The sequence below is a fragment of the Zootoca vivipara genome, chromosome 6, assembly GCF_963506605.1.
Source record: "Zootoca vivipara chromosome 6, rZooViv1.1, whole genome shotgun sequence".
Classification (NCBI taxonomy): domain Eukaryota; kingdom Metazoa; phylum Chordata; class Lepidosauria; order Squamata; family Lacertidae; genus Zootoca; species Zootoca vivipara.
Genome location: NC_083281.1, coordinates 66,537,557 through 66,551,706, shown reverse-complemented (window position 1 = coordinate 66,551,706; position 14,150 = coordinate 66,537,557). Strand labels below are relative to the sequence as shown.

The 14,150-nt window shown below is 45.0% G+C and overlaps 1 long non-coding RNA gene across 2 annotated transcripts; it reads left to right on the top strand.

The window, feature by feature from the left end:
* On the top strand, nt 1–12,275 carry LOC118087893 (uncharacterized). Of its 2 annotated transcripts, XR_009557844.1 has the most exons (6): nt 1–148; nt 1,325–1,494; nt 5,828–5,906; nt 6,465–6,582; nt 6,783–6,997; nt 11,984–12,275. It is a non-coding gene; the product is annotated as an uncharacterized LOC118087893 (long non-coding RNA). The 2 variants fall into 2 exon arrangements; XR_009557845.1 differs by lacking the exon at nt 6,465–6,582.
* The last annotated feature ends 1,875 nt before the right edge of the window (nt 12,276–14,150 follow it).

Below are 14,150 nucleotides of genomic sequence, written 5' to 3'. Positions count from 1 at the left end.
CAGGCTTTCCTGAGGGGGGAAATCATAAAACCATAGAATCAGAGTTGGAAGGCACCCCCAAGGGTCATCTAGTCCAACCCTCTGAGCAGTAGTCTAGGAGATGACCACAAAGAGAATAATCTCAAGCCAGAAGAGTCTTGAATATACGGTAAGCACCTATATTAGTATGTGTGTAAGAGCATCAGACTGTGGAGCCCTGTGATATTTACTTAGAACAGGGGTAGGGAACCTCAGCCCCAGGGACCAAATGTAGCCCTCCAGGGACTCTTCCCAGGCTATACTTCCTTTTCAGTCACACCCCCTGTCCCTGGGCCACACCCCTTGTTGAGCTTTCTTTGCACCCTCCAGTGTTCAAACCCTAGTCCAGCATTCTATTTGGCAGAGCAGAGCAAGCCCCGGCACACTCCTTGTACATCAGGCAGGATTAAGGCTTTGTGCCATGGCACTGAGTAAGCCAGATAGGTACTGTATCTGCTTCCATGAGGTCCAGTGGCTTGCCTGCTTAAATAATATTTAAAAGTTTGAACTTGCAACATCTCAGCTTTCTTATACTGTACTGTATACCAGAAAGCACTTCTCCAACATCTCACTTTCCAAGCTTAAAATCAATACAAGCACAGCTGCGCTAGTCATTTCCTAAGGAAAACATTTCCGTGTTTCGCCCTCCACAGTTCCTGAACTGGAAGGATGTTCTAGGAGTCGGCTTTTTACCAAAGTTGAGTGTGGGGGAGCAGCTAGGCACGCAGCTAGGCATGGCAGCATCAGCCACCCGCAAACGAGTAGCAGCCATTAGATACAAATCTAGTGTAAACAGCCCACTTGCAAGCTTAGTAATAAACCTGATGCAATGCCTATTATGAAACCGGTACAGGTGTGATGAAGTGATGGGAAGATTTCAGCTCTATATCCCCTCACCACACCACACACTTCCTGTCCCCATAATCATATGTTCCATAAGAACAGAAAGGCCAGCCAAACATCTTGGCCCTTATTTGAAAAGAGCCTGGATGGCAGTGGATGTGTCAAGAACAGGAACTAGTTTGCAGTGCTCACCCAGTTAAGGTTGTCAGCTCAGGAGCACCCCAGATCTTGAAATTTCAAGACTGAAACCTGAGAGCGACCCCTGTTGATTCTTCTTCTGCTTTCTCTGCTACCACTGAGCCCTGGAGATGGAGGTTAATTGGGAGAGGAGGGAGCAAAGGAAGGCAGCCCCCCCCCACTGAAAGCCTATGTAATAATTCACAGACAGATCCTGTGGGACTGAAGCTTACACACATAGTCTTAATTTAGTTTTAAAACAAAACAATGTACTCTCACCCACCAGGAAATCCAAGCCTTCCACCTGGAGGGTACGAGGCAAACGTGGAGGCTTCAGGTCAGCCTGGAGGTCCGGCAACCCTATCCCTAACACATTTTACATGGGAATTTCCGTTCTCTGCAAGAAGGAACGCAGATCAACATAGGCCCAGGATCTCCAGCCAGAGTTAATTCTGTGTGAGTAATAAAATGGCTTCCAAGCCTGGATGTGTTTTTGGCACAACTGTTTTCCTTTTGTGTGTGTTTCCCCATTACTGGGACCTCCCAGAATGTAGGAAGGCTTTTTACTGGCAGCTGGAAATTCTAATGAATTCTTCTAACTTGACAAGAAAGCCATGAGGCCTACACACACACACACACACACACACACACAGAGAGAGAGAGAGAGAGAGAGAGAGAGAGAGAGACCCTTCAAATCATACACATGACAGTAATTATCTCCTTTGCTGATGTTGAAAAAAAAGCCAAAGTTTGCATCATGCTGGATACCTCCAATAATCATTTGCATGGAGATGTGGCGTCTGTGGCATCAGGACATCCCAGCGCCAGCACTGGGGCACATGCTGGCACAAAGGCTCAATTAACAGCAACGAAGCTTCAAGAGAACAGCTCAGGTGACGGAACGAAACCAGAATCTGAGTGTCAAGAAATGAGACGGCACACTAGCCTGTGTTCTGGGATGCTTGTTTTGTTTCTGTTTTCTGGGATCGAGTGCTGGGGGAAATTACATCCATACTTGGTAAAGATTCCTGGGAAACTGAGGCTGCTGCTAGTTGTTAGGAGGCCCCTATTGCCCTCAGGACCAGGTGGCACTGTGAGTTAAACCACAGAGCCTAGGGCTTGCTGATCAGAAGGTCGGCGGTTCGAATCCCTGCAACGGGGTGAGCTCCCGTTGTTAGGTCCCAGCTCCTGCCAACCTAGCAGTTCGAAAGCACGTCAAAGTGCAAGTAGATAAATAGGGACCGCTCCGGCGGGAAGGTAAACGGCGTTACCGTGCACTGCTCTGGTTCGCCAGAAGCGGCTTTGTACGCCGTCTCCCTCAGCCAATAACGTGAGATAAGTGCCGCAACCCCAGAGTTGGTCATGACTCGGCCTAATGGTCAGGGGTCCCTTTACCTTTACCTATTGCCCTCACAGAGCTACAGTTCCCTGTGAAGAGGGATTGGTCGTTAACTCACTCTGGGAATTGTATCTCTGCGAGGGGACAGGAACATGTTTAGGAAACCTTGCTTGGGTTCAGAAGTACCCCAAAAAGCAAAATAATCCCATGTCCACATACTGATCTATGTAAGCAGCTTTCATGCTGTGTTCCAGAGACCCCTGAGGCTTCTCAGGTAGATCCTTGTTTATTAGCGGATTGATGATAGCAGCTGCCAAGGCCCCAGCCCCGACCTCTCTGTGGTATAGTGGTTAGAGTGCTGAACTAAGACCTAGGAGACCAGAGTTCAAATCCCCACTCAGCTATGAAGCTTGGGTCAACCACTGTCTCTTGGAGTACCCTTCCTCAAAGGGTTATTTTCAAGATAAAAGGGGTGGGGGGGAGAGAACTGCATACACCACCTTGATTCCCATGGTGAAAAGGTGGGATAGAAATGTTTAAATAAATAAAAAGGGGGGTTGGGTCTTAGGGCCACCATTTAAATTTCCCACAAATCCCCTAGAGTGATGTTTTTGGGAGCAGTGTGGAAATTAAAATGGCAAGTACCAGCCGTGCAGGGCTGATCCAGGGTGCTGCTTCTTCCACCACTGTTGCTGCTACGGTACTAGGTAAGCAGGCATGTATGGGCCTGAGCCTTGAACCCAGTGGCTAAACGTACCCAGAATCCTTTGCACCATGCAAGGGTTCTGTGGCAAACAGCCAGTGTGGAAAGGCAAACAGCTCCATAAAGGTGCAGCGGGAGGGGAGGAGGAATTGATTTGGCCAATCCATTTCGAACACCTTATAAAAAAATGAATGCATGCATGCATGCTTTTCTGAGAGCAAAATCTGGGTTTCTCTTTGGCCCAGAAGCTTGCATTTTTGTGTGAGCTGCAAAGTATGAGGAGCTACTGAGTCTCCTTTCATTGCTATGAATTCCTTTCCCGCAATTCTTGACAATACCAAGGGGAGCTCTGTGGAATTCCGCCACCAGGGTGCGTTGGTAATGAAAGAGGAAAGCCCAGTGTGTTGTGGCAATGTGATGTGTTGTCCGGACTCAAGTGGAAGGGGGAGCAAGGGGGAACAACATGTCGCTTTTGATCCTGATTCTTCTGAGGAGGGACAGGATCAGGACCTCAAACTTACTTCTGAGAGCAAAAGGGAGGGAAACCGGCCCAGACAGTTTTACAGAGAGAACCTTTTCTCGAGAAGAGACAAAACTAACAAGACACCTTAAACTTGTGTGGCGGCCTTTGGAAAAAATAGAGAGTTCAAAAGGATGAAGCTTTCTAAATTCACAAGAAAGATGAAAAAGGAGCTGGAAGGCAAAGAACAAGAGGTACCCCTCCTCTGCCAACCTTGCTCTAGCCACGCTGAATAAGCTGCATGGTCTTATAACAGATGGAAGGAAGATGCTTGGATCGCACAGCTATGGGTGGGTGGGGGGAGAAATATGATTCCATTTGCTTTTAAAGCCAAAAGTATCAGCTTTGCACTTTCTAAAACAATATGTGAACCAAATCACAGCCATCCTTCAAAATTTGCAGTTATCTGACTTTTGCAATGCAGTTCTCCAACCAAAGTGTTTACTGTTGTTGTTTGTTTGTTTGTTTGTTTGTTTGTTGTTAGAACCCTGTTTCCCTCCCAGAGCTACAGTTTCCACAGTGGTTTAACAATCAGTCCCTCTTCACAGGGACTGATTCACAATTGGAAATTGTAGCCCTGTGTGAGGAATAGGGGTCTTCTAACAACTATCAGAAACCTTAACAAACCACTGCTCCCAGAATTTTATGGGGGAAGCCATGATAGTTTAAGTGGTATCATAGTGCTCTAAATGGATGGTGTGAATTTGGCCTAAGTTTGGGGAAAGTGGTTTTGAAACAGATTCTTTGCTGTCAAAGCAAATGCCGCAAGGTGCAATTCTAATTCACTTCAACTGCGCTCTCATTAGCAGCCAATTCTATATATGCCCTCATCACCCATTGCATGTTGAGTGGCACCCATCGGTCGGAATCAGGCTTGCCAGGTGCCAACAAAGACAACCCAGATACCACCAAATAATAATAATAATAATAATAATAATAATAATAATAATAATAATAATAATTTTATTTATTTATTTATACCCCGCCCATCTGGCTGGGTTTCCCCAGCCACTCTGGGCGGCATCCAACCGAATATTAAAAACAGTACAGTATCAAACATTAAAAACTTCCCTAAACAGGGCTGCCTTCAGTTGTCTTCTAAATGTAAAATAGTTGTTTATTGCCGTGACATCTGCTGGGAGGGCGTTCCACAGGGTGGGTGCCACTACTGAGAAGACCCTCTGTCTGGTTCCCTCTAACCTCACTTCTCGCAATGAGGGAACCCCCGGTGCTGGATCTCAGTGTCCGGGCTGAATGGTGGGGGTGGAGACGCTCCTTTAGGTATACAGGACCAAGGCCGTTTTCTTTAACCCAGAGATTTTGGCAGTTGAGAAAAGCAGCCCAAATTCCAGGTTTTATATTCCATTCTGTTCTGAAGGAGAGCTGTGTTTTGGTTTGCCTTTTGTTTCAGGGAGTGTAAATTATGTAGGTTCATTTTAAAATGAAAACCAAATTTAATTTCTTCCCCACCCATAGCCTTCATCCTTGATTAATTCCTCCTTTCATCTCCTTCAGCAAATCACCAGCTATTTCCTCAGCCTTTTCCCCCCTCTCTTTTAATTGTATTGTTATTTTAAAACAAAAACGGGGTGGGGGGCAATTACAGGCAATTGCAAGGGTAAGAACATTGCTGGGAAGGAGCGTGCTACATTGTACCGTAAATTCATCTGGGATGTAAATCAATGGCCAGATGTCTCTTCACATGTGACCATGTGTCTTGGTTTTTTCTTAGGCTAAGATACATTTTGAGGGCACATCTAGATTTTTGTGTGGAATGTGTGTGTATCAAAAATGAGCCTCTGATTTCAGTTGGGGCTGGGCATCTGAATTCATTTACTCATGTTCTCAGGGCAGATGGCACACAGGTCTGCAGAGAGAGATGTAAGCCCCAAAGCATATTGCCCCATTTTGCCGTCAGACCCTTTAGAATGTTTGTAGAATGAGAAACATTACGAAATATGTTCCCTGGTAGTCTCTAGGGTTGGCCAAAGTGATTCATGCTTTCTCAAACAGGCTTAATGGTCCACATGTGTTTAGACTTCTTGAAACTCTGCTGTTTGGGGACAGGGGGATGGGTTTAACAGCAAGACCAAATCTTGTCAAAAACAACAACCTAACTTCCAGTTCATTTAACATCCTCTTTTTATGTATTTTTTAATTTTTTTCTCAAAGGCTTCCCATTTTAATTACAAAACTGATTTGAAACTTCTTTTTTATTGTGCCACAGCTGCCTCTGAGATTCTTCACTGGATACTGAATTACAACTGATGATCTTTTAGTGCAATCCTATGTAGATTTACCCAGAAGTGAGTAAGTGCCTCAAGTGGAAGAGGGAAAAGGATGGGGGGGGGTGTTAGACCCACTGTGGCTGATCACAGAACCATAGAATTGTAGAGTTGGAAAGTACCCTCAGGGTCACCTGGACTAAACCCCGCAATGCAGGAATCTCAACTAGATCATATGTGACAGATAACCACCCAACCTCTGCTTAAACATGAAGAGAAGTGGTATCCCATTCCATCTCACCTCACTTTGAACATTGCACTGAGTTTATTAGTGCTTAAGTCCCAGCTAAGAGTTCATAGGATCGTAGCCATAAAAAGCGTTGCAGGAATTCTCTTTTCACAATCACCTGGTATTCAGAGGCATGCTTCCTCTCACAGTGAAGGTAGACTATAGCTGTCATGGTTAGTAGCAACTGATAGATTTACCCTCTGTGAAATAGACCCTTGATAAGCCCCTTGGTGCCCTACTCAAGACTTAAGGAAGCAGTGGTGGACTTTGGGCTCTCAAATTCCAGCAGCAGCCTGTGCGATGGTAAATTCCAGTGCCCTCTGCCACTCCATTCTACATCATTGTTGCAGCCCTGGCACCCATGCAGCCCAACTGACCATGCCACCCTAAAGCCACCTCTGAAGAAAAGACATCAGCTCAGTGGTGGAGCATCTGCTTTCATGCAGCTTCAATCCTTGGGGTCTCCAGGTAAGACTGTGAATGTTCCCTCTCTGAAACCTTGCTGCCAGTCAGTGTAGAGAATATGGAGCTGAGTGTCCTGACTCAATAAGGCACTAGGCAGTTTCTTGCATTACTGTAAGATGAGGGGGAGATGTCTTGTGGTATTACTAAGCAGCACCTTTTTTCTCCTCTTCTCTTTTTCTTCTGTCAATGGCGCTTGGCTTCAGAGAGGTTTTTTCCTTTCTGGGTTGCATCAAAGCACGTCCTGCCTCATCGCACCTTAGAGCATCCTCAGAGCGCAGTGACATGATCTGTGCCAGCCCACCTGGAAACACAACCGTTACAAAGCAGCAGCATCACCGATTCTCTTTCTACTTCTGCCATCAATGAACTGGAGAAAACAAGAGGCAGGAGCAGGCCAAACAGTGGGGATGCAGGCAGGGTAAGAATCACTTTCTTTGTAAGGATATAGGATGTAAGCCAAAACTCACCCCCCTGTCTTGTTCCAGGCGTTCAGCGGAGGATGCTGGCTGAACTTTGCCACTTTCTTCATAATATACTACATCCCATGTGGCAGAGCCCTCATCTTACCCCCATGATAGAGGTGACATGATAGAAGTGTATAAAACCATGCACGGCATGGAGAAAGCGGAGAGAGAAAAGTTTCTCTCTCTCAGAACACTAGAACTCATGGACATCCAATGAAGATGCAAGTTGGAAGACTCAGGACAGAGAAAATAAAGTACTTATCCGTGCAGTGCGCAGATAAATGATCGAACTCGCTCCCATAGGAGGCAGCCATGGCCACCAACTTGGATGGCTGTAAAATGACAAATTCATGCAGGAGAGGGCTATCAATAGCTGCTAGCCATGTTTGGAGACAGTATCTTTGAGTACCAGTTGCTGGAAACCACAGCATAGCTGTCAAGTTCTCCCTTTTTTTAAGGGAAATTCCCTTATGCTGAATAGGCTTCCTTGCGAGAAAAGGGAAAACTTGACAGCTATGAACCATAGGCTCTTATGCATGGATCCTGCTTGCCTGTTTCCCACAGGCGTGTGGTTGGCCACTGTGAGAACAGGATGCTGGACCAGATGGGCCATTGGCCTGATCCAGCAGGTTCTTATATGTTCTTATGATTGCTGCATTCTCGCCTCAGTATCCAGAGACATTCGTAGGAGCTTCCTCAGGCCAGGTCAGAATCTTTTATTTTGCTCACAGCAGCAGTTGGTTTAATCCCGTATTTCATACTTTGTGTTCTCTTTTAATATGTGTTATTGTAGGCAACCAATTAATCACTGTTTCTTTGATTAGTTTGCCAGATTGCATCACTGCAGTTAGATTCATTATTTCCAATTGTTCCCAAAAGTTCCTAACTGTTTCCAATTTCTTTGGCTCTCTTTGCTCTTTCCATGCTTTGGCGAAAAGTGTCCTGGCTATGGCCATTATATACAAAATCCGTTCTTGAATTTTTTTTAATACTCTCTTGGCCTTGCTTGGCCTTGGCATGCTTAAGATTCCTTTTTTCCAAGAAATACTTGGGTCCAAACTAGACAGAATGGGAGCTCCGTCAGGATGCAGATCCAGGAGACCTATGGTTACGGCTGGGCTACGCAGGTGTAACTCCCCATCCTCAGTTCAGATATAGGACCCAGCTGCCTGAGCCTAGCCTAGCCGATTGTAAACCCTAAAAAGGGGGTGTTCTGGCGGCAGGAGCAGAGATCGGGGTCTTAGGGATTCTAAGATCGTTTAGCTTGGTCACTTGTGCTGACAACTTGTCATAGGTTAAGCCAGCAAAAAGGGTGCTACAACTCAAAGACTATTTTAAGGGCTTGTTTTCCCTCTGCCAGGCTTAGGCCTGCTCAGCCAGCAGCAGCCTTGCTCCTAAACAAATTTTGGAACTGGGTGCCCCTATTTTTATCAAAGAAACATTGAAGGGTATGGAGTTATGTGATCCCCAAGCCAAGGAGATAAGTACTGTAACTATGCAACCTTTAGAAGACACCCGAAAGCAGCCCTGTATAGGAAAGTTTTGAAATGTTTAATGTTTTTTGTAGTTTTATATATGTTGGAAGCTGCCCAGAGTGGCTGGGGCAACCCAGTTAGGTGGGTGGGGTATAAATAATAAAAATATTATTATTATAGAATAGGACACTCCTATTTTTATTGGAGAAATGTTGGAGGGTGTGGTGAATTGTTCGTCTGCTGGGTGTTGTTCCTTCTCAGGTCTAGTTCATGAAGAGGCTTATTTGCTGGCAATGCAGCAGCGCAGATTTATGTTTGCACCGTTTACAATCACACCGTGCTCACATTTGTTCTTGTCAGTCAAGCAGTGATCTATTAATCAAACAGGACGCCTGGGATGTTCATTACAAAAAAAAAGTATGAAGACTGAATATGAATGGTAATTTTAGTGCTTTTGACAAACAAAGATTGTTAAGCGCCCCCCCCCCCCCCATGCACTATCAGTTCATTATTAAGGGCTTGCTTGTAGTTAAGTGACAAGAACCCGAAATCTCTTCTTCAGTCACTGACATGGCAGTTTATTCCTGCTAACCCCACCTAGCCCCAGTTCTGTTCATTCAGTGCCTAAGAATCCCCGCTGCTCTTCCCAGCATGCACTGCTGTGTGACCCTTGACCTCTGGCAGTGATTAATTGTCTTAGTGTCATAGCAATCACCTTGCTCTCTCTGATCCTCGCTCACTTTGTTCTCTCTGATCCTAACTCACTTTTTCTCGCCAGATCTCTCCCCTCCCCTTAAAAAAAAAATCCCTCCAGTATCCTGGTTACTGTAAAACAAATTAAGAGAAATGGATGTGGCCTGTTGTCTGCACTCTACCGTGTTTCTCATATTATAAGACATGTCTTATATTTATTTTTTTCCTCAAAAAACACACTATGGCTTATTTTCAAGGGATGTCTTATTTTTTTCCTCCTCCTCCTGCCGCGGCCAGCATTGCTGCTGCGCCTATCACTATGTCTTATTTTCGGGGTATGGCTTATATTCCTTGAATGCTTAAAAATCCTGCTATGGCTTATTTTATGGGTATGTCTTAAAATATGAGAAACAGGGTAGCATACCCTCCAAGTGTCCCGATTTTCCAGGGACAGTCCCAGAACTATGAAAGTTATCCCAGCTTCTGGTTTGATACCGGAATGTCCCTATTTCCCCTGCCAGGGCCGCCGGAACTGAGCTCACGGAGGAGGATGAGCCTGTGCTTGTCCCGAGAGGCAGTGGAAGCTGCGAGAAAGCCCCTGGTTGCCTCTCCATAGCCTCCCCATGGCCGCTGCTGCCAGGCTCCTCCATTGGACAGTTTGTGTTGGCTGCTGGAGAGTAGGCAAGCAGGAGAGGCTGCGGCTGCTGCAGCAGGAAAGGGGGAGGGAAGCAGAGCAAAAGGAGTCTTGTTTTTTTTTTTAATGCTTTATGTGTCTGCATCTAATCTTGCCCCTTTCTAAAATTTATCAATGATGCGTGCTTTACTTTTTGTAAATCTACCAAATAATAAAATAAAATTGGGATTAAGGGATTTTCTCTGGATGGTGGAAGGTGTGTGTCCCTTGGTGAAGTGGTGGTGGCACTTGCTATACTACTGATAGGAAATGCTGGGGGGGGCACGGAGACAAAAATGGGGTCTGTTTGAGGTAGGTCAGTTTGGGGTGTGGGGAATGTCCCCATTTTCATCTGAGGAATGTTGGAGGGTATGCTCTAGGCTGGGCAGAAAGGCAGGCCTGTGGCAAGACTCCTGCCTGGCACCCTGCAGAGTTGCTGCCAGTCAGTGTAGTCAGTATTGAGCAAGATTGGGCAATGATCTGCTTCCAGACTTGCCACTGTTTTCACTTATAAGGGATGTCTTGTGCAATGAACCCACTTCTCTTAAAGAACAAACTTTCTGCGAGAAGGAAAGTGGTGGGGGAAATCCACTAGAAAGTGTGGACGAACATTTGCTTTGGCACACAATGGCTACATCCACAGCATACATGTAAGCAGACAGCTGCCCTAAAATTAAAATTTAAAAATCATGGGAGCTGTAGTTTACCTCTCAAAGAGCTACAATTCCCAATACCCTTAATGTGCTTTACATGATGGTGTGGATGTAGCTGAGGACATCTAAACCCACCCACCCCCTGCACAGAAATCAAAATGAACTCCCATTAAATATCCAGCATGACTAATTTCCTTGAAAGCAAACAGTGTGACTGGTCAATAAACACCCACCAGAAAGTACCCAAAGGCAGCCTCAAATGCTCTCTTCCCTTTGGCTAGGGAAAAAGGCTCTCCCCACAAGCCACTGCTCACTGTTCATCTGTGTCCATTGTGGCTGTGTTGAACAAGAGCAGGCACCCCCAAAACTGTGGCCCTCCAGATGTTTTGGCCTACAACTCCCATGATCCCTAGCTAACAGGACCAGTGGTCGGGGAAGATGGGAATTGTAGTCCAAAACATCTGGAAGGATGAAGTTTGGGGATGCCTGAACAAGAGCTTGTTGTTATCTCACAAGGGTGAATAGACAGGTAAATATTGCCCTCTTAGGCTCACTCAAATAGCACGAGGAACCTTTCCCCTGTGAGTGAAGGTTGCTGTGTTCAGCACTTTTTAGTTTAGAGAAAAGACGAGCAAAAGGTGGCATGGTAGAAGTTTATAAAATTATTCATGGCATGGAGAAAGAGGATAGAGAGAAGGCCCTCCTTGCTCTTAGAACACTAGAACTCATGGACATCCAATGAAGATTCAGGACAGATAAAAGAAAGAACTTCTTCAGACAGCACTGAGTTAAACTATGGAACTCTTTCCATAGGAAGCAATGATGATCACAGTTTGGATGGCTTTTGAAGAGGATTAGACAAATTAATGGAGGGAGAAGGCTATGGATGGCCACTAGCCATGATGACTGTGTTCAGCCCACATAGTCAGAGACAGCAATGTTTCTGAATATCAGTTGCCGGAAACCACATTTATTTCTGCCAAATCCTGCTAAAAGAGGATTACCAGAAACAATATCAATCCACTTTGGGGTTGTTTTTTTATAAAAAACAAACAAACCAGAAGTGAGGGAAAGCACTTAACAGCTTTACCTTCTTGATTCTGCTACTGAGGATGGATGTGTTAGCTGTGTGGTATCTTTGCGACACTTGTTCAAGCATGGTGTTATTGTTAATTATTTCCCTCCAACGCTTTAATGTTGATTTGACAGGTTGTCAGGTTGTTTCTCTCCCCTCCCCCTCCCCCTCCCCTAGCATTGCCTTGTCTATTTTGCAAAAATATTGCACATGGTTGTGGTTGAAGAAACGCGAGCATATGCCTGTGAGTGTGTGTGTTTAAATCGTGCAATGAAATTAAATGGTGTATGACAAGAATGTTCTTTAAATAAGCCTTTAATGTGTGTGACACCTTTTGGAGGAAATAATGGAAGCTGGTTTTGTATTTACAGCTGCAGTTTCTACAACCAGTCCTGTATTGATTCTGCAAACCCCTTATTAACACCTGGCCAAGCTTTTGCAGTTTGCTGTTTGCCTGTGAGATTAACCCGGACAATTGCTTAAGTGAGTACAACTGCTCCCGTGGTCCCAAGGTGATAGAAACCCCCCCCCCCAAAAAATCTGCAGTCTATCTGAAGGAGATAATCAGTTTCAACAGAAGGCTGTGTAGTGGTGCCTGTATCTTTGGAACTCCCTCCTAGCTTTTAAGTGTACCTTGAAAATGTATTTGTTTGAAACAGCAATAAATTGAATGGCTTTAAAATGTTTTAAAGTGCTTCGACTTGGCTTTTAAACGGCTTTAGACCTGTTGTTTTAGGTTTTGTGATTAGATTGTCTCCTTGGTATTTTAAAGATTGTTTTATGGAGTTAATTATCTTCTGTAAGATGCCTAAGAAGTGCAAATCCCTGAAAAATGGCATACAAGTATTTTAAACAAAATAGCTTGTGGATCTTGACTACTGGTGGAATTCCAAAGGCGTGCCACTTGTTTCTACAGATATCTCTGAGCACCTAGAAGTGCTGCTCTTCCATAGAGCTATGCCTAACCTCTCCGCATTACTCATTGCTGTGGATGTGTTTCCTATACGAAGGCCCCATCTCCACTAAACCTTAAAATGGCATGATACAGCCATAGCTTCCCCTGTAGAGCTTTAAACAGTCATAGATTTCACCCCAGGGTATGCTAGGAACTGTAGTTAGTTAAAGGTGCTGAGAGTTTTTAGGAGACTCCTATCCGCCTACCAGAGCTATGTTGCTTTGCCATTTGAACTTAATGGCCCCAGATTCCTCCAGGCAGATCTTCCTTGGCAAAGTCATGTTAAATGTGCAGAACTGGAAATTTCCCAAACAGCAGTGGATTGATAAAATTTGGGAGATCTGAATTACGTACCAACTCACTCTACAAGTGCAGCGAGAAGCAGTCCAATTTTTAAAAAGATGTTATGACTGCCGTGGCTTCCGTTTTATCTCCTTGGTGGAAGCTCTTCAAGATTCTGACCACATTCCAATCAAATGCAGATGTACTGTATATATTTTTTCTGACTGCTATTCCGTTATATAAATTATGTGCTGAAGCTCTCTTAGGGCAGATGAACGCATCTGGTTGTGCTGATGCAGGTGTACCATGACGTTTTTTCTTCCTGAGCTCCCAGTGGGCATCAGTCTCCCGTTAGATCATGCATTTTTCAAAAATTCTGTTTTCAATGCCATGTGCATTTTCACGCACACTTTATCCCAGTACGTGCATTTTTGTACGCATTGCTCAGCTGGATAACTGCATTGCAAAATTTGGAGAAGTATAGATTACAAAGGATGGTTGCATTTCAGTTTGCACGTTGTTTTGAAAGTTGGCAAGGTTCCCCTTTCCAAGTGAACTGAACCTAATTTCTGCCCCTGCCAACCCTATCAACCTCTATGGGGCTAAGTTAGCCACGGCTCAAGTCCCATTGATTTCAATGGGAGCTCAGTCCAACTACCTGAAGCTTGGATCCAACCTGTTGTCTTGACAGATGACTGACAGAGGTGCAGTATATCCTGTGGCTTCTTTGGACTAGGCAAGTCATCTTAGATTTCTTTGTCATGTTAGAGAGCTGAGAAGCTTCTCCATTTCAAAGCACACAGATAGGATGTCGGTATGTGCCCTGCGCACCAACGTCTCAGATGTTTGCTAAGGTTGGATACATGATCTTGTTTGGCTTAACAAGCAAACAGTATGATCGCCTTGTCCCTTGGCGTTCTTAGAAACCAGGGTGAATCATTGAGGCAAATCCCCCCCCCCTTTACGTTCCTTCCATTCGAGCAAAGAGAAACCTCCCTCCCTCACCTCTCTCCCTTCTCTTTGGCTGGAGTTCCTTGTGTACTTGGAACACTCTTGTGAGCTCTTGACAACTGCGTGAAGATCAGAGACACCGAATACCTGGGCTGCGGCCGCAACAATTATATTTTCCAAACGTTTTAGGGTGTTTAACAGCTAGGAATGCTAATTCCGTGCACTTTTACCGCTTGGTGGCTACTGGTAGCTTGTCAACATGTGGAGCTGCTTTGCCTCAGCTTCTCTCTAGGCTTGCATGCTGTGGAGTGCAAGTAATATGTTTAGCGTGCGGTTATTGCAAAAGAAAG